Source organism: Odocoileus virginianus, chromosome 9, assembly GCF_023699985.2.
Source record: "Odocoileus virginianus isolate 20LAN1187 ecotype Illinois chromosome 9, Ovbor_1.2, whole genome shotgun sequence".
In the NCBI taxonomy this organism is placed as follows: domain Eukaryota; kingdom Metazoa; phylum Chordata; class Mammalia; order Artiodactyla; family Cervidae; genus Odocoileus; species Odocoileus virginianus.
In genome coordinates this window covers 71,377,111-71,384,508 of record NC_069682.1, presented here as the reverse complement: position 1 = coordinate 71,384,508, position 7,398 = coordinate 71,377,111, and the positions used below count along the sequence as shown (strand labels likewise).

Sequence of the window (7,398 nt, the reverse complement as noted above, 5' to 3'; positions counted from 1 at the left end):
CTCCCTGGTGTATAATCCTTTCTCCTAGAGCATGGGCAGAAACTGGAAATACCATAGGATTTCACCTGCTTGACTTGGTGGCTCATCAGTCCATTTTAAATGGGTCAAAAATGAGGGTATGTGGATGGACCTGACCTAATCAGGTCAGTCCTCGAAGGGAACTAGGACCTTCCTAAAGGAGTCACACAGGCAGCCGCATGGCCCGGGGCCTGAGAGAGCTCTCTAGGCGCTAAGAACAGTGTCTAGCTGACAGCTGGCAAGACAGCAAGCCTCAGTCCTTCAGCCACAAGGAACTTAAATCTGTCAACAATCTCAAGGGGGGGTGGAAATGGCTCTTTTCCTAAGGCAGCCTCTCTGGATGGGACTCAGCCAGCCAATATCTTGACTTCAGCCTATGAATCCTTGAGCAGAGTGCCCAGCTAAAATGTGCATGACTCCTGGCCCTCAGAAATCATGAGATAATGAATTAGTGTTGTTTTAAGCTGATAAACTTGTGGTCATTTGTTACATAGTCATAGAAAATGAAAACCATCTCCTCCTTTAAAAAGTCTCCAAAGTACTTCCACCTTGTACAAATAAAGCCTACATTGTCACAATAGCTCCTGTGGTGGGGTCTCCCCACCTCTCCGGCCTCTGCTGTCTGCCTGTTCACCTCTCTTCACTCTGCTGGGGCCACACTGTTCACACTCTGCTGACCAAGCATGCGAGGTAGGCTCCTGCCTCAGGGCCTTTGCACTTGCTGTGCCCTCCGCCTAGAACACACTCTCCCCCCAGATATCAGCCTGAGTCCCTCCTTCATGGATTTCGGTTCACGGCTTCACGTCAATGTCCTCTGAGGAGCCCCCTTGCATCTCAACCCCCACATTCCCTGCCTCACTTTTTCTTCTTAGCATTTGTCACCTCCTGGTTCATTCCAGATACATTTTATCTTGTTATCCATCATCCCTGACCAGAGGTGGGGCCCGTAGTGTCAGGAGCTTATTGAGCCCCCAACTTCATACCTCACGCCCAGAGCAGTACCTGACATGTCACTGACACTCGTAACTTCTTGAATGAATGAATGAGGGACCCAGGATTTCATTGGAAAAAACAGAGCAGTCATGGAAGTCCCGAATGCCAAGTGAAATAGGCCACATGAACTTTAAAAATGCCCATAAAAATGAAAAAGTCGAAACCATAGAGTTCTATGAAATCTTTTTTTTCTTTTTAAGTACCTCCCAATCTTTATGTTTTTTGGAAGAAACCAAGTTACGTACACTTTCCTCAGCCTTGACTTTTATTTTATTTTTTTTTAAATAAGCGTTTCTTTGCCTGACCAGCAGTCACTGGAGCTCCTAGGTCCCCCAGAGGCCCGTCTGGCTGTGGGGTCGTTTACAGTTTGGAGAAAATGAGGCCGATGGAAAAGCCGCTGCCTTTGTCAGTCAAGGCCAAGATCCACAGCGCCAAATGTCAGCCAAAGACGGTTCTGTAATGAGGGCTGCTCTGCTGGAACGTTTTGCATAATTGGAAGGCAAGGTTAAGAGCAATAAGGAAAACTAAATGTGGACGTCCAACGGTTTATGAAACAGATGCTGGAAAATAGAGCAGAGGGCTTCCAACCAGCTCGGCCTGATGCCATTATTTACTTATTAATTTCAGAGCGAAAGAACAGCATGGGTGGGAGCGGGAAAGACCCAGGTTTGGGAAAAGTCATGGCTGAGTCGGTCAAGCTCTGTCCAGCTGCCTTCTCTCCAGTTGCGAGACCTGTGACCTCTCCCCACATTGTAAAAGCAGAACAGCATTGATGAGAGCCGTGAGCTCCACCACCAGCTACGTCCCGTAGGCCTGTCTGCTTCTATGGGAATTAGTCTTATCATAACTCTTATCATCAGTGGCTGAGGTCTGAGATGTGAACTGCGGCCGTTCCCTGAGCCTTGAGTACTGGGCCGGAAAGGTTGTTGCCACAGCAGCTCAGAGAGGCTAGGAAGACCTGGTTACCCCGGACAGGCCCACCCAGAGGCAGGCCGGATGAAAACACTATGGGCCCAGCTCAGCCAAAGCACAGCCTCCACTGCTGAAGAACGGCCACAGCGAGGGGTCGTTGTCCCAGCCTGAGTCAGGGACCAGGTCACAAGACGCAGGCTATGTGTGACAGTGGAGAAGGAATTCTCTGCAGGTCCTGAGATGTGCACTTTTCCCAAGAACCCAAATGCTGGAGAGGAAGGGGGTGGGGCCAGGGGACGAAGCACTTATTTCTTTAGAAAGAGGAAGACACCATTTCTATTAGTTGTTTCTCCAAAGTTATGAAATTATAGAAACTCTTAACAGTAAGCTTTTCTTAAAAGGATCTTGTAAGGATACCAAAGCAAGAGTTTGACGCTTCCAGTACTTCATTATTATTATTATGAACTATAAAGTTTAAATCACACTTCAAAAATTTTACAAAGATAAATAGCGAATGACAAAAAAGAGAAAAATATTTGCAGAATAAATGGTTTTTAATAAAGGATATACTTATCACATATCCAACTCTTATAAATCAAAAAGGCCAGTAAGCATTAAAATGCTAAAATTAAACCAAGAAATGCAAATTAAAATAGTAGTAAGAAAATGTTGGTAATTCAGTTGGCGAATATTGAAAGAAAGGTAACAACAGTGATTTCTGTGGTGAAGGGAACCGTTAGCCCCTGCTAATAGGCATGTTAATTTGTACAATATTTCTGAAGGCAGTTGGGCAATAAATATCAATTTGGGGTTTTTTGGAGGAAACTCTTTTTTATTCATTTATTTTTAACTTTTAATTTTATATTGGCGTATAGCCAATTAACAATGTTGTGATAGTTTCAGGTAGACAGCAAAGCAACTCAGCCATACAGGTACACGTCTCCAATCTCTCCCAAACTGCCCTCCCATCCAGGCTGCCACATAACATTGAGCAGAGGACCCTGCACTATACAGTAGGTCCTTGTTGGTTATGCATTTTAAATATAGCAGTGTTCTTTCAGCTTTTCTTGTTCAGCCTGTTTTTGTTTAACTCTAACACATTGCTGAGTTTATTTTTATCAGTTCATATTGCAAAATTTTAAACATTTAAGAAAAAATAAGGACTCAGGGACTACTATTCCTCTGCTGTTCCACTGCATGTTTTTGTTCACTGAGGTATAGTTGACATAACAACATTATGTTTCAGGTATATAACACAGTGATTCACAGTTTTTAAAGTTTATATCCCATTTAGAGTTAGTATAAAATATTGACTGTATTCTTTGTGCTGTACAATATATTCTTGCAGCTTATTTATTTTTATAGCAGTTTGGACCTCTGAAACTCCTATGCTATCTTGCCCCTCCCCCCTTCCCTCACCCCGCTGGTGACCACTAGTTTTTTCTCTTTATCTGTGAGTCTGTTGCTTTTTGTTGTTGTCGTTGTTATAGCCACTAATTCGCTTTATTTTTTAGGTTCCACATCTAAGTGATATCATACAGTATTTGTCTTTCTCCATCTGACTTATTTCATTTAGCATAACACTCTCCAAGTCTGTCCAAATCCCAGGGGCTTAAACAGTGAAGGTTGACTCTCTAACACTGCATGTCCCTCTCAGGCAGGTTGGAGGTCTGCTCTACATAACCCCCGCTCAGGGACGCGGGTGAGGGTCGCTCCTTCTCGTGCTCCGGTGATAGCTGGATTCGCTTGTTTCTGCAGCAGCATCTTGTCTGTCCTGACAGATGCAAATTCCTCTGTGGTCAACTTGAATAGGTCCCCAGAGCTGTTCAATCCCTAATCCCTGGCATTTAGGAATGTGCTACCTTACCTGGCTAAAGGGTCTTTGCAGATGTCATTATGTCAAGGTTTCTGAGACAGGAAGATTAACCTGGATTATTCAGATATTATTATATGGGCTCAAAATAATCTCAGGGGTCCATGTAAGTGGGAGGAAGGAGGGTCAGGGCCATAAAATAGGTGATGTGACCACAGAGGTCGATAGAGGTTAGAAGAGGCTACCCTTCCAGTGTGAAGATGGGGGGGTAGGCTGTGAACAAAGAAGGCAGGTGGTTTCTGCAAGCCAGAAAAGACAAAGAAATAGATTCTCCCATCAAGCCAACCCGTTTTAGATTTTAGACTTCCGATCTCCACAATTGTAAGAGAATGAATTTGTATTTAAGACACTAAGTTTGGGGTAATTTGTTACAGCAATAACAGGTAACTGATGCATCTCCTGATGATTTTTGTAAAACAAACAAGGCTTCAACAAGCCGCCTCCTCCACATCTCTGATGTATGTGGGTGTTCTTCAAATTTAGATTTTTAAACACAGGATGCCTCCTACAAGATTGTTTTCTTTTTAAAGTAGTGAAAATGAACTGCTGAAGAAAATGTCATTGAAAAGTTCTGGAATATCTTAAGATTAAATACACGATACTGCTCACTAATCCATCCCTCCCAGTTTAATGCATAAGTTCCAGGTAACTGCCATCCACTCTCCCCATGGAGAGAGTGGGCCACAGGAAGTGTTATAGACATTTTTGTTGAATCCGGCCCAGTTGTCAGGCCAGGATGGGGAGTCCTCAGACCTGGCCTTAAGGAGCTCACAGAGACAAGCCCCCCTTACTGAGAAGAGATGAGCCCGAGCTTCCCCCACCCCCACCCAGTACTTGTCCTGACAGCAGACATGCCTCCTCCCTTGCATTTAGATCCACAGCCACAGAAAATGGCAAGACAGTCACCTTGCAAGTGTCAGAGCCCCAATGTCACTTTGCATTTTGCTCCCCTGCACTTAACCCAGGAAGGGGTTAGGGAAAGCCACAAACCACCAGCACAATAAACAGTTCCCAACCTTTGTCCAGCCTGTCTGCACATTCCCTGCATTTGTGACTAAATCCTTTCCCTCTTTATTTTCTCCCCAGGAACCCGAGACGGAGCAGGCCTGTGGACCAGGCAGGATTCTTACGGCTGCTTTGATTGGTCAGGTCTGAGCTGGTCTCTCATTTTGGTCACAAAGGTTACCTACTTCCAGAAACAATCAATGGATCACTAATATATGCAGGCCTTAGTCTATGTGTCACTCCTTTTCAGGCTACAGGATGTGTTATAGACAGACTGCCAAGTCATTTAAAAGCCGTGAACATTCAAATCGCTTACATAGCCAAGCTCATGCTGGAACATACTAATTTCAAGCCTTTGTGCTCCTCCGATTCTTCATAAACTGCTAATAGGTATGTAGAGAGTGTAAAGGCAAGATTGGATGTCTTCCATTTAGGACCACAGAAATAGAATGTCCAATAGAAGATGGGAAGATATCCTTACCTTCACAAGGACACCTACCTGTAGAGAGGCTCTGTGGGGACATGGGCTAGAAGTGAGATTTTTAAAGACACCTGTGGCTTTAGTGGGCCCTCAGCTTAGCCAACAAAAACTCTGGTCTAGACCAGCGCTCCCTGAATTCTCACCTAAAAGACAATCATTTCCAAAGGGGCAACTGGCACAGGTGGGAGGGTTGAGAACAAGGGAAACACAGATGGAAAGGGAAAGAGCTCGTTATCAAGTCCTTTTCACCATTCACCTGGAGGGGATGAGAGGACAGAAAGTTTAGCAAAAGTCAAGCACTCATCAGAAATTCACTCTCAGAACTGACACCATACATGTTTATTAATAAATTATACAGTGGTTTACTTTATATTTATGTAGCTTCTCAGTGTAAATTTCCCATTTTGAGTTTCCAGCACACCCATTCCCATCTTCTAGTAACCGTACCCTGATATACAAGCAATCAATGTTCCACTCTCCATCCATGGGATTCAGAATATGTACCGTGTCTGAGTGGAGCATGTGACCTGGCCTGGCCAATCAGATGGCAGATCCTCCACACCAGAAGTGGAGCACAGGACAAGAGTTGGTCCGAGTAGAGTGACTCCTGTCCCTGGAAGGGGAGTGAGCAGGAGAGATGTTCTCTAGAGCAGGCACTGCTGGAAGTCCACCCAGTAGCTCCCCCACTCGTTATTCCAGCCAGCAAAGCCCAGCCCTCAGTCTAGAGGCAGAGAATATGTTACTTGCTTTCCCATCCTCCTTTTTTTTTTTTTTTTTTTATCAGCAGAAAAACTTTATTCCTTTGAAGGACAAACCACATCCAAGGCCTTAACTTACAGACACAAACCGAAGTAGCCACTTAAGCATTAGATACTGAGGTACAAGACACAGGGCGGGGAGCTTCGCCATCGCAGGCTGACGCCAAACGCGCTCCGTCGACAGCCGAGCTCTGCCGGCGCGGGGGCGCGGTGGAGGGTGGGTGCTGGTCTGCGGACCCGAAGGAGGACGCTGTGCTCTGCAAGCACTGAAGTGTTGTACACCAGCTTTGGGGGGAGATACGCTCACAACGGAGGGAAGAGGGGCGAAGCAGAGTGCCCGCGCGGGGCATTAGGCTGCCTTGCAGAGGGCCACAGCCGAGAAGCGAACCTCCCCCTGCTCACGCGCAGTGAATTCTCTGCAGACCTTGGCGGCGTCCTGCAGCAGCGAGTCCTCTGAGCTGGTGCCATGGTTCACCGGGAAAGGCATCCGTCCATCAAGTTCATAGAGGTGGCCATCCACGTTGTTAAACAGAATAAAATGGAAGTTCACTTTGTCATCTACCCGACACTGGCCTTCCTGTGCCACGGCATCATGGGCTGCCTGAATGGCCTCATTCTTTTCAAAGCACTTTGCTCTGTCTTCAGGGGACAACTTCTCTGTTTCAGAGAGAAACTGTTTCAGAACGGACCCATCCTCGAACTCCAGCTTGTCCCGATTATTGGCCACCGCGTGAATGAGTCCGATGGTTCCACAAGAGTTGCCAATGGTCTGCTTCATGAAGTACACCTTGGGACTGACTTCTTGTCCCTTCAGCTCTTCAATTTGTTTTTTCCTGAAGTTCTCATGCTGCGCCGTGAGCGGGAAGAGCAGCAGCAGCGCGCAGGCCGGCGCCAGCACCGAGCCCAGAGACTCCTCCTCCAGGCCCAGGACGTCCTCGAAGCGCCACTGGCCGGCGACCCCCAGCCGGCTCAGCACTTTGTTCAGCATCTCGGGGTTAATCTCCATCGGTTTGAGCTGCATCTTGGCGGACCTCGAAAAGAACACAACCCAGAGAAGCGAGAAAACCCCCATCCTCCTTTGCAGCAAGTTGTGGGCACATGACCCCCGGGTTGTACAGTGATAAAGAGACTGCCTGCCAATGCAGGAGATGCAAGAGATGTGGGTTCTATCCCTGGATCAGGAGGATCCCTTGAAGTAGGAAATGACCACCCACTCCAGTGGTTCTTGTCTAGAAAATTCCATGGACAGAGGAGCCTGGTGGGTTATGGTCCATGGGGTCACAAAGAGTGAGACCCCATGTGACTGAGTACACACATATGTACACAGACCAAGTCCTAACCAGTGATCCAAGGGAGCA

The 7,398-nt window shown here is 46.5% G+C and overlaps 1 pseudogene; it reads right to left on the bottom strand.

The window, feature by feature from the left end:
- Positions 1-6,036: 6,036 nt before the first annotated feature.
- LOC110133373 (ubiquitin carboxyl-terminal hydrolase isozyme L1 pseudogene) lies at positions 6,037-7,105 on the bottom strand (annotated as a pseudogene).
- Positions 7,106-7,398: the final 293 nt, after the last annotated feature.